At 43.9% G+C, this 11212-nt stretch overlaps 1 long non-coding RNA gene across 2 annotated transcripts; it reads left to right on the top strand.

Annotated features, from left to right (window-relative positions):
- The first annotated feature begins 2069 nt into the window (after positions 1-2069).
- Positions 2070-10936, top strand: LOC106898219. 2 transcript variants are annotated; one of them, XR_001413900.1, is made up of 2 exons: positions 2070-2204; positions 9378-10936. It is a non-coding gene; the product is annotated as an uncharacterized LOC106898219 (long non-coding RNA). The 2 variants fall into 2 exon arrangements; XR_001413899.1 differs by lacking the exon at positions 2070-2204 and adding an exon at positions 7644-8336.
- The last annotated feature ends 276 nt before the right edge of the window (positions 10937-11212 follow it).

The raw sequence follows: 11212 nt of genomic DNA, 5'->3' as shown, positions 1-11212 counted from the left end.
GGCTGGTCTCTTCTCACAGGTAATTAATGACAGAACAAGAGGGAATGGCTTCAAGCTCCAACAGGGGAGGTTTAGGCTGGACATTAGGAAAGAGTTTTTCACAGCAAGAGTGGTCAGAGACTGGAATAGGCTGCCCAGGGAGGTGGTGGAGTCACCATCCCTGGATGTGTTTAAGAGTGGTTTCGATGTGGTGTTGGGGGATATGGTGTAGGGGAGAACTTTGTAGAGTGGGGTTGATGGTTGGACTCCATGATCCCAAGGGTCTCTTCCAACCTAGACAATTCTATGATTCTGTGATTCAACCTGCTCTAGTGGGAGGTGTCCCTGCCCATGGCAGGGGTGTTGGAACTCGATGATCTCTAAGGTCCCTTCCAACCCAAACCATTCTATGATTCTATGCCTGAAAGCAAAGGCAGGTAGGGTAGAGACAGTAGCTCTGTTTTTTTTTTTTTTCATGTTCATTCCCAGCAGTCAGGCTCGTAGGCATTGCGTAGGAACGGATTCTCAAACTCTTGTGGAACTCTGTTCATGCTGAATTATTAGACGTCTTGGACGGGGAAAAGCTTGTGACCTTTAAAAAAAAATTGTGCCAAAGTTATCTTTAGTCGCGTTTATTTTTGCGAATGCTGTACAGAGGCAAATCTTACCAGCTTTCTCAATGCTGTTTAAAAAGCTGTTATGATATGTAGATTGGGTGGTGTCTCGTCACACAAAGCGAGTGAGGGAAGGCTTTCCAAGCGATTAAAGCATTGCATCTCTGTGATACCGCAGACAAGCGTTAACGAGTTGCTCTCAATTATAACTCGGATGTTGTTGAGAACCTGACCGCTCTGTTGCGTCCGTGGGAGCTGCTGGACAGTCAGATCTTTGTAAATGCAGTTTTCAGCTAAAGTTACAACCGTGACTCCTGTAATCTTATGTGAAAAGTATAGTCTTCTGCTAAGTGGTGGAAAAGTTACCTCTCTCCTCGTAACTAAAATGTGACTGTCTAGGTTTTTTTGCTCAGTGCAGCACGAAAGGTCAAAGCTTTTGGGACAGAGCTTTATAAATTCTGTGACAAGGCTCGGGAGGGTCTCAAATATATTTCTAAGCTATGAGTGTGTTGAAAGCTGAAGTTGTCAACTCTGTGGGCCGCCTTGTGAAAATATCTTCCCCCGTGCCGTGAGCATTTGGAGTTTCAGTCCGGTGTTCCTTCCCTGGATAGTCTGAACTGGCATGTGCCAGCCCATCCCAGATGAGAACGTAGCCTGTAGCAGCTGCCGTGCTGTGTTACAGCCAGAAGAGTTATGAATTTCAGCAGTGTGACATGTGAGCGGTGCTAAACATGCTCTCAAGACTTCCCTTCCAAAACTGCCTCCTGGTCCATCAAGACCTTCAGGGGAAGCCTTTGCTGTGCCCCTGGTACTGCTGGCGCCAGCAGGAACTCTGAGAATGGGGAGAAGATCCCAGTGCCTTTGTCCGAGGGCGGTTCGCTGGGAAGCTTCTTCGGCACAGCGCGAAATTATTCATTGAGAATATTCTAACCTATGATGAATCTGTCTGTAATTTGGGTTTTGCATATATGATTAAGCAGGGTTGGCCAAAAGCCTGGTGAACAGCACAGGGCTCTGGAATGTCTCCCTGTTGCCTGGGCAGTTTATTCACGTTAGCTTACTTTCGTGAGCATAATCGCTCCTTTTAAAGTCCTCCTGAGCTCAGGAGTGCCACTGCTGTTGAGCAAGCCGAAATTATACACGCTGCAGAGAGAAAGGTGGGTATGTTGCAACTTAGCCTCTCTTTCCAAGGAACTGAAAAGGTTTTTGCCCCAGCCCTAATTTCTTCATTAAAGAGATTGAAAATTGTCGCTACGTGCCTTCTTTCAATGGGGAAGAGGCACCTTGTTGGAAAAAAGGTGTTATTAACTCCGTGATGTCTTTGGCCTGTTATGCCTGAAGAGCAATAGTGTTTGGGGGAGGCTTGCTGACAAAGCACGCTCCTCGGTTGCCGTCGCTTGCCCTCCGAGTCGGAAGCAGCGATCAAAAGGCGTTCCCTTTCCCCTCCGAACACTTCAACTGTATTTTAGTCACGGTGAGGAACCTGGGTGATGTCACCTAGTGTATTAATGTAGTCGCTCAAACAAAAGGGCAGCACTTGTTCTCGTCCTCAAGACAGGGCTGCCACCGAAGAGCAGAAGGTTTCAGTGCCTCCGGCCCCTGAGAAAGGAGGTAAGATCCTTTACTTTGCAGCCTCTTTTCTGTTGTGGCATAAGAGTTAAGGGCTAAGAACGAGTTTCTTGTAGTCTAACAAGCTCCTTGAGAAATGGGTATCACCTGGGTCGGCAGGACTCCCTGCTGGCTAAGGGACAGGTACCGAGTATGACCCAAGATACCGACTGCTGGCAGAACACCCCACAGCCAGCGCAGATGTCTCGTGAGAAATCTGGATGTTGGGGAGTGGAAATCGGTCCTGCTTCTTCTGTAACAGAAGACAAGAAGGGAGGAGGAAAAAAAAAACAACACGTTGTGTTAAGAGCGAAAGGCTGAGGATTTTTTTAGGCAGGAGAAATCCTGCCTTAATAACTTTCTTTTCCAACTCTGGGGGAAAAAAAAAAAAAAAGAGGCTGATAAGATTCTCAGTGCTCGGTTGTCTCTGTGAAATCTGTGCTTACAAGGGAAAGGCTAAGGACCTTTTTAAGAATGAAGGTGCTTTGCCTGATTTTTGCTAGGAATGCCTAAGCCTTGGGTGTTACTTTAATAAAAATAATTCCTGATCTTTTTATGGAATAGCTGAACTCTGGGCGTTACTTTTATAAAAATAACTCTGAACTCCAAGATTAACAGAATTGCTAAAAGGAGTTAGTTCTCAATGAGAAAAACAATAAACTGAATTTGGAATTTCTGAACCAAGCCCTCGAAGGCAATTTGTGGCAAAACTCCAGAAAAAGAAAAAAAAGAATCAATTTTATAGAATAACCTTAGATCTTCTTTCTCAGTTACAGCTAGGCACTGCTTTGAAAATTGATTCTCCCCTCATAGAGGCCTAGGAATAAGACGTTTTAGGAGAACTGGGTTTAATTTTAATCTAGCAGTAAAATGCATTAATGATCTTAAAAATCTTGCTGCTCAAATCGGGGATTTGCCGAAATCAGAGTCTGAGAAAATGCCTTACATTTTAATTTCTGAAGAAGAACTTAGATCCTGAGTCTGCGAAGGAGTAGTCCCCTCCAGCTTCCGCCAGGCTGTCAGACTTGCTGGAACTGGTTTTTAGACATCTGTGATGTATAGAGGCACGCGTGGATCTATAGCTTGCTCCTGAGAAAGACAGCAGTTTGGACAAGATTATAGAAACATTGTCTTTTTTTTTTTTTTTTTTTTTTGTAATGGAATAGAAGGAGTATTTTGAGAAGACTGGGCCGGCAGGAGGGCTGTATTACTTTCCAAAATATCCTCTGGATCATCCTGAAAGCATAGCTTGTAATACGCTCCTGACTGACAGCGTAGGGTGTGAAGCATAAATTCCTGAGCAGGAAAGATGTATGTTGGTTGTGCAATGGGAGACTCCATGTGATCTCGTTATTTATGGCGCTCCTCTCAGATGTCTTTCTGGGACTTGAACAGCTGCTGTGAACTTTACCCAGCACCGAGGACTCGCTGTGTTTGAACGACTCTAATTTGCTCAGATTGTGGTGTACGCTCCGATGAGCAATATTAGGACCAACGTCGGTGACACCGGTTGTAAAAACAGAGCAGGACTTAGGGAACCCTGTTACTGATTGATGAAACACTTGAAGGGGAAAAAAAAAAACAAACCTAAGAATATAATCTTCCACAGCTTTGGTTGGTGGATATATATCAGGGAGTGATAGCTGAAGGCATCCAATTTCTTTATACTGTAATATGGAAGGAAGGGTGGACTGCTTTTTCTTTTCAGAGGGAGGGTCGGAAGGGAAGAGGCAGAGGCACAGGCTTTTTCAACCTTCTCTCTTTTCTTCATGACTGTGTGGTTAAATGGCAGCAACCACTGTCTGCAGGAACTTTCCCTCGCTTTGGTAACGAGCTGTGGCTCCTCGTGCGTTTCGGTATGTGGCAGTGCCATTGCTAAACAGATCCAAATCTACAGTCAGATAAGGCTTGGAATAATTGGTGTTCTTAGCTCGACTAAATAACCAAGTTCACATGATCTGTGAGTGGCCAGCGGATTTTTTCTTAGGCAAAGTATGTACTGCTTGTATTGCACATTTATTTAAAGCTAATTTTAGCACAACAGATTGAGAATTCTAGCAGCCAAAAATACCTTTGAGTCCGTTGAAAGATCTCCTTATCCAAACTCTTCTTTTGCGAGTGAAAAACAGAAAATATCACATCTTTTGGACTTCATATTCAATAACGACCCCAAAGCGGTGAAAGCCTTGCACTCGAGACCTCCAAGATTACTTTTGCCACTGCTGATGGGAGAACTGTCCTCTGTCATTACTGTCTTCTCTTTCAACCTCAGCAAATCCTGAAATGCCAAAGGCAAACCACTTGATGGCTGATTAGAGGTCCTGGAGATGCTGGTATGGCAGTGCTCTGAAACTTGTGGCTTGGACCGCTCTTTGAGCGTTGCCTAAGAGCATTGTAGAGTCGTCTTTACTCGTGTGAGACAGAAGAACAGGAAAGTGTATGTGGCCTCTTAGGAAGAAAGTATTAAGGTCATTGCTCCGGACACAGAGTTTCTAGGGCTGCTGCGCAACTATTAAACAGCACGGGGGGGATCACCGGGAACTATGCAATGGGACAATTTAACTGCCATTATGAGACCTGTGATTTTATTGACTCCGATGAGTATATGATACTCCAATCGAGGAAAAAAAAAAATGTTGCCTGTAGTTGTATTGCTTAAAGAGCTAACAGTTGGCAAAGTGGTGGCTGTTACCGGTTCTGTTAGTGTTATTTTGATCATTAAAGAGCTCCGTTTGTTTATGGACCATAGGCTGGGACAGGAGTTTTCTCTCGACCGGTTGCTTGCCTGAAGATGAAGAGGGATGAAATAGTGTAATTTTCTTTTTGGTTGAGGCAAAGAAGTATTCTCTTGCCATAATTTACCAGTTCCAAGCCCATAATCTAAACACTTGCGGTAAAACAGTGATGGCTGTGTGGTGTTTCTCATGGATGCTGTAAAAACTCTGTCATCTCCTTGGGGGGCCATCTTCCCATGAGATATCAGCCAGAGCTACTCTCAGAACTAATCTTTGGGATTAAGAACCTGTTGCCAGGGCTCCCATGTTTTAACTCCAGAGGCTGGGAGAAGAGAATGCAGCCCAAATAGTTACTGGAAGCAGGGAAGACAAGAGGATCTAGAACCTCAAGTTTGCTTTAAGAGTCCCCTATCCTTGTCTACTGCTTGCATATATCATTATTTATTATTTGATTTTCACCAAACTTGTTGAATGAATTTCAAGTTTGCTTTAAGAGTCCCGAATCGTTGTCTACTGCTTGCATATATCATTATTATTTGATTTACACCAAACTTGTTGAATGGAGGTGCGGCTTTGTCCCTCACGCCTCTTGCGAGCGTTGTGAGAGCAGAAACAACAGTCACTAATTGCAGTGAAGCTTTAGTAAGTACTTGGCATAATAATCATGATGAATACGTCATGAGTTCATCCATAAGTACCAATATAGGCTAATGTTATGGCACAGAGGAACCTGCAGCCCTCGGGAACATCAGCTGAGAGTAAAATGGGGTTGGTTTTGCTTGGTTGGACACTGGTTGTTCCTTATGCGGGCATGGAGATGGGAGGGGAATTCTTTGCAGAGGGGGAGAGGTTCCTGCATGACCTTGCAAAGCATGGTATGCTTCTTGCCTGTTCAAAGGGCACAACACAGGGCAAACCAGTTTGCTTGTAAGGGTGGCAGCTCTGGAGTGGAAACCACCAGAAAAGTGAGCTTGCAAGACCTGGTAGGACCTGGTGAGATTCTGGTGGAGCCGCCAGCTTCCAGCAGATCCTCAGAACTTCATCAGCGTATAGAAGTGTTGCTGGATAACTGTTGCCGAGTCGTTGCCTTAAAGGCCCTCGGGATTATGTTCCTGCTCCGTAAGAGCACAGTATGGTGTGGGAGCTTAGGGTGCAAGCCAGGCTGGAGCCCCCAGAAGGGGAAGAGAGGTGGTTTAATAGCGGTGCCGGTTCCCGTAGCGCACGGACAAAAGCGTGTTTAAATGAAATTGAAAATCAGTACATTTGAAACCTGGCGTAATTACACCACGTGATATTACCGAGGCCAGAAGTTTAGTCGGATTCCAAGCAGACCTAGACGTTTATATATATATACTGACAATGTCCAGGGTTGCAGTAAATAGGATTAAAAATAGATTAAGCGTATAAACCTTCACGCTAATTGATGAGGTCAGGAAGGAATTTCCCCTTTGGGTGAATGACATCATTGTTCACTACCTGACCTGTTCCACCTTCTGAAGCGTCTGGTCCCGATCACAGGAGGCAGGATTCTCAAAGAGATGGACCAGCCATCTGATCTCTCGTGGCGGTGCTTAGCTTACCCTGCCTGGAGAGGATCTTGTTGAAAGGGTTTGAGAAACGTTTCTTTTTTTTTCTGAGGCCACCTGTACTGAGGCGTGTGTCTACTTTTCCAGTTTTCTCGTCGGCGAAAGGGGACAACCGTTGACCAAGTAAAGATGGAGCCGTGATGGGGAGCACAAGCTGTGTGGCTCCTTAGGTTGAAAAGTAGCTCTGTGAGCAGCTGAATGAGGGAAGATGAGTGTTTCCTCCAGCTTTCTCAGTTTGGGTGGCACCTTAAACATCATCCCTTCTTTTGGTCACGCAGCAGTACCGTTAGCCCCCCTGATTTTCCCAACATCAAGGTGCCTGAGCAGACTCTTACCACCTTGTAGCTCTTGGGTGTATTTAATCAAAAGGTGATGTCTCTCTGATGTTTGTGAACCAGGCGTGTTGCTCGGGGCGGGGGAGGCGCTGCCTCGATTATTTATTCTGCCACTCTGTTGTAGGAATTGAGCACCTGTGAAATCTCTGTCCTTTTCCATCAGATTAGGCTGAAACTGGTCTTGTAATTTAAGTTTCTGTGCGTGGTCGGTGTGGTTACGTGGTGGAAAATACCAGTCTTCCAAGCAAGTTGCCATGGAATACTTTTTCTCTCAAAGCAATTAGGTGCATAAGCAGTTACACCAAATAATTGAGGCACATGTGCCTTTAAAACACGCACTGTTTAATCTTAAGACTTTCCCCAAGGTATAAGGGGAAGGCTTCTGTGCCAAAACACTGTAATTGAGTTAACAGTCCGGGAGGTTGCTGTGTTTTGTTACCGAGCTACAAAATTCTTCTGCCAGCGTTGGCTGCTATGAAGATCAAAGTTAGGAGTACCAGCCTGCCAGTAAATTGTCTCTTCAAAAGAAAACAGAAAATTCCTTGGTTGTTTCAGGTGACAGCCAGCGTCAGATCTTTTTGATAATTATTAATCTTTTTCTGCAGTTCTCTTTCTGCACGCAACAGTGAGCAGTCTGGATGTCTTGTATTCTGTGTGGTGCGTGTGCTGAGTGTAGACATCTGATTAATGAGTGAGGATGTCAATAATAAATTGAATTACTTGTTCACAGTTAATTTCTGATGCTCAGAGAGAATATGGAGTTACGATGAGTATGGAACAGTGAAATGGTAGTGTCTGCCTCTTGGATACACTGATCGTCGTGATATAAGATTAAGGATCAGTGTGGTCTAAAGCAATTGGATGGTATCTGGACATGTTCTGGATGACCTGCTGGTGGGACACGTGGGGTTGACTGCCTGGGCTTTTGTGCTCTGTAAGCTCTTAAAATCTGTGATAGTTGCCTTTCCTGAGTAGGTGATAGCATGTTTCTCAATAGCAGGCATGGTCACTGAGGCACGGGCTTCCAGGACCGTTTGCCTCCAACACACTTTTGAGGGCAAGGACATCTTCAAGATGTTTAGAATTGAGGGAATATGTATTTTTCTTTGACATACAATCCCCGCACGGCAAATCCATTTCTGTCCGGTTACTTAACAGCTATTGTTCCTGCAATACCCAGAGCCTTGTCAGAGGGTTTCTTGCTTTGACTGTCCAAGGCTCAATTATCTTCTTTCCTGCAACGTGCAAGAACCAAAGCCAGGACTTTTTGTGCTGGGAGGGGACTCTGTGCCTACAGCCGTCCCTGGTTTGTAGCGTAAGAGAGCCGGAACGGAGGAGTTGGCGAAGGACTGTGCTGTCTCTCCCAGTGAAATGTGCCCCTTGTATGGAGCACGCCGCTCTCAAGGGCTCGTGCAGAAGAAAGGAGGATTTCAGATGGGAGGTGGAATTCTGAGAATTTGAGATGGTGGCTGATAAGAGGTAGGATCTGCTCTGCCTCTGCTAAGGAAGAGTTTTTGGTGCTAATGTTTTATTTAAAGGTGGCCTTCGCCCTAAAAAGGAGAGAGAAAATTGCTTTCGTGCTTCTGCCCCGCTGAGAGCTGGCTGGCTTTGGTGCCTGCTTATCTGCCCTGAAGGCTTCATGGCTGGGGAGGCTGCAGAGACCACTTCTCCTGCGCCCCCTCCATCAGCCTTCGGGCAAAGTCCTGAGGCAGGCAAATGGTTTGGGCTGCTTGTTTGGAGGCAAGGTGGCCGTGTCTCCGTTTTGGGGTTGAGTCACCCCTCTGCCCTTTTTGTTGTTAGACTCTGAACGGTGTTGCTGTTGGCTTTGGGTCCGCTTGGTCCTGAGTTTTGGATGGCAGAACCAGACAGGCAAGTCCTCTCTGCCCCAACCCCAAATTTTATGATACAATTTTGGGGACAAAGATGCATTGAACGTACCTTTGGCCTCGTCACCTTGTAGTTAAACTGCTGTAAGTGCCAAGGAAGCATCTCCTCTGGTACCTGAGCAAGTGTGTAAAAACGCAAGTGTACTGTGGAAGTTGCCCAGGTTAAGGAGCAGTGGGAAACGCAGAGGAGAGGTTTACATCTTCATTCTTCATCTCAGGTGTGGTCTAGAGCTCCAATTACTTGGACCAAGGGTTCTTGGGTAAAGATAACTTGCATTGTTTTGGGTAGCAGATAAGTTAGTAGATGGGTCAGTGGTTTCAGACTAGTTCTGCAAGCTTGGTGCCCCGTGATGTTTGGCACTGTGTGCAAGGCTAGCCGGTACAGGATTCCTCCTGCTCCTCGGGTCAGGAACGGAGGTGCAGATTGGGAGATTTCATTGGTTTACCCCAATTTCAGCATGCGGTGCTTACCTACCGAGTTTGGTGAAACTTTGCTTTTGTGAAAGGAACTCTGATTTCCTAAAAGGAACTTGAATGAAAGTTGGGATTTTATTAAAGACACAGAGGCATATTATTATTCATCTTTCCTTGCTTCATCCCTGTGATGTTTCCTGTTTTGCTTCTTGAGATACAGGTGTCATGATGAGGAGCTTCTCAGAAACAGAAGTGGATGATGAGTGGAGATGAAGAAATCATACATTTAAGAAGTTGGCTCAAGTTTCCGTTACAGGCATGGAAAGTTTCTGAGACCAAGCCATGTGAGAAGAACATGAGTAAAGAAGAGGGAGATGTAGACCCCAGACTTTCTAGAAGGGATTGCAGGATTTGAGAGGACGCTGCGCAAACGTCACGTAGTTTGCTTGCTTATTCATTTACCTGCGCCCCTGGATTGTAATGCTTTGTTTGCATATCTGTTTGGAAGTTGACAAATCCCCGCACATCTGTGTCTTTAATATAATCATGGCTTCAAACTTGTTTTAGGGAGAGCAGAACATCGCTGTAGTTTTTATTTGTGGATTAGATAGCTTTGTACTTGAAATCAATTTTTATTTTTCGGAGAGAAGTACAATGAACATGGAAAAGACCATATGGATCAGACCGTGAGCGCTACAAAACACAAAATCAGGGGTTTGGCTTGCATTTAATAAACAGCCTTTGCATAAAAAGTGTGACAGGTGCAAAGGTAAAAGAGAAAAAAAAAAGTAGTGCTAGCCCTCTAATTTGAGTGTTCTTACGCTATCCTTAGGCAAATGTCTGGATCAAATATCAATCAGGTCAATCTTTTTTTATTTGACTGTTGGTCACAAAAATATTCCAGGTAGGTAAGACTTCTTGGCAGGGCTGTGGGGTTTTAGGTGCAGATTAATTAGTATTGAGTTAGTATTTCTTGTTTTTAGAAAGGTAGTCTTTTTTTGAACATCTTGGCTGTCAGGTGAAGTATCTCCAAGGAAATACTAGCTGTGCAGTCCAGCAAGTTACGATGCTGTGAACAGACTTACTTGTAGTAAGTCTCTGATACGGAGTCACTAAGACTTTGACATCGATGTATTTAAAATTTTAACATTAAATATAATTTCCTATATTGGACAGTGTTGCTGGTAGAGGCAAAGAGCATCTTTATTTTTCTTAGGAACTCTTATCTGGTGTTTTACCCCTAATAAAAGGGTAGTTATTTTTGCATACTGACCGAATATTTGGCCTTTAAGAGTATATAATTAGTTGGAAGAGTAAAAGCAGTTGTTGAAGGACTGTTTTTCTAATGAAAATAGTTTGAAATCATATAATTTTAGTTTCTTCCGAATAGATATGATTAGTGTGTTGGAAGTACTTTTAGAGTGGATATAAAGGGAACAGTTGAGAGACAGTGGCTGAGAATGTGTCCAGCTATTTTTGTAGCTAACAGTTATATTTTTTCAGTCTCTTTACTTAGATATTTCCATATAATTGGACAGCTAAATTATATTTGGATACAAAAGCTATTTGCGCTTAGTGGTATTTATATTTTAAAATAGGTATTACTGTACTAATTGATAAGTAAATCACAATGTTAGAAAATCCTGGCCTGTGTTATTACTTTGATAGAAATTTGAATATGGGATAGTATTGTCTGTATCATATAAAAATGTTTTCATGGATTTTTAGCTGCTGAAACTGAAATCAATAAACATTAGTTACTGTTGTTGACTGAAACAAGTAAATCTGCACATTTCTGTTTTCTTCACATTACCTCTGGCTCTACCTTCACCTAGTGTTTCTTCCAGCATAACTCCTTTCATTATATTTGCTTTCTTTAGATCGACCCGTGAGGCACTCTCGGTGTGAGTTTTTGCGTGTTTATTTGGAAGACTTTCTTGATGGAGAACTATGCCTCTGAGTTTGTCCAATTACTTTATGTTTTCTGAATAAACCGTAGAGAATCCCAGGCAAAACAAAATCCCAGGATTAGTAGAGTAGCCAGTGGGTCAGTTT

Source organism: Calidris pugnax, unplaced genomic scaffold (assembly GCF_001431845.1).
Source record: "Calidris pugnax isolate Ruff unplaced genomic scaffold, ASM143184v1 scaffold440, whole genome shotgun sequence".
NCBI classification, from domain to species: domain Eukaryota; kingdom Metazoa; phylum Chordata; class Aves; order Charadriiformes; family Scolopacidae; genus Calidris; species Calidris pugnax.
The sequence above is the reverse complement of the archived record's forward strand: the minus strand, read 5'-3'. Positions and strand labels throughout refer to the sequence as shown.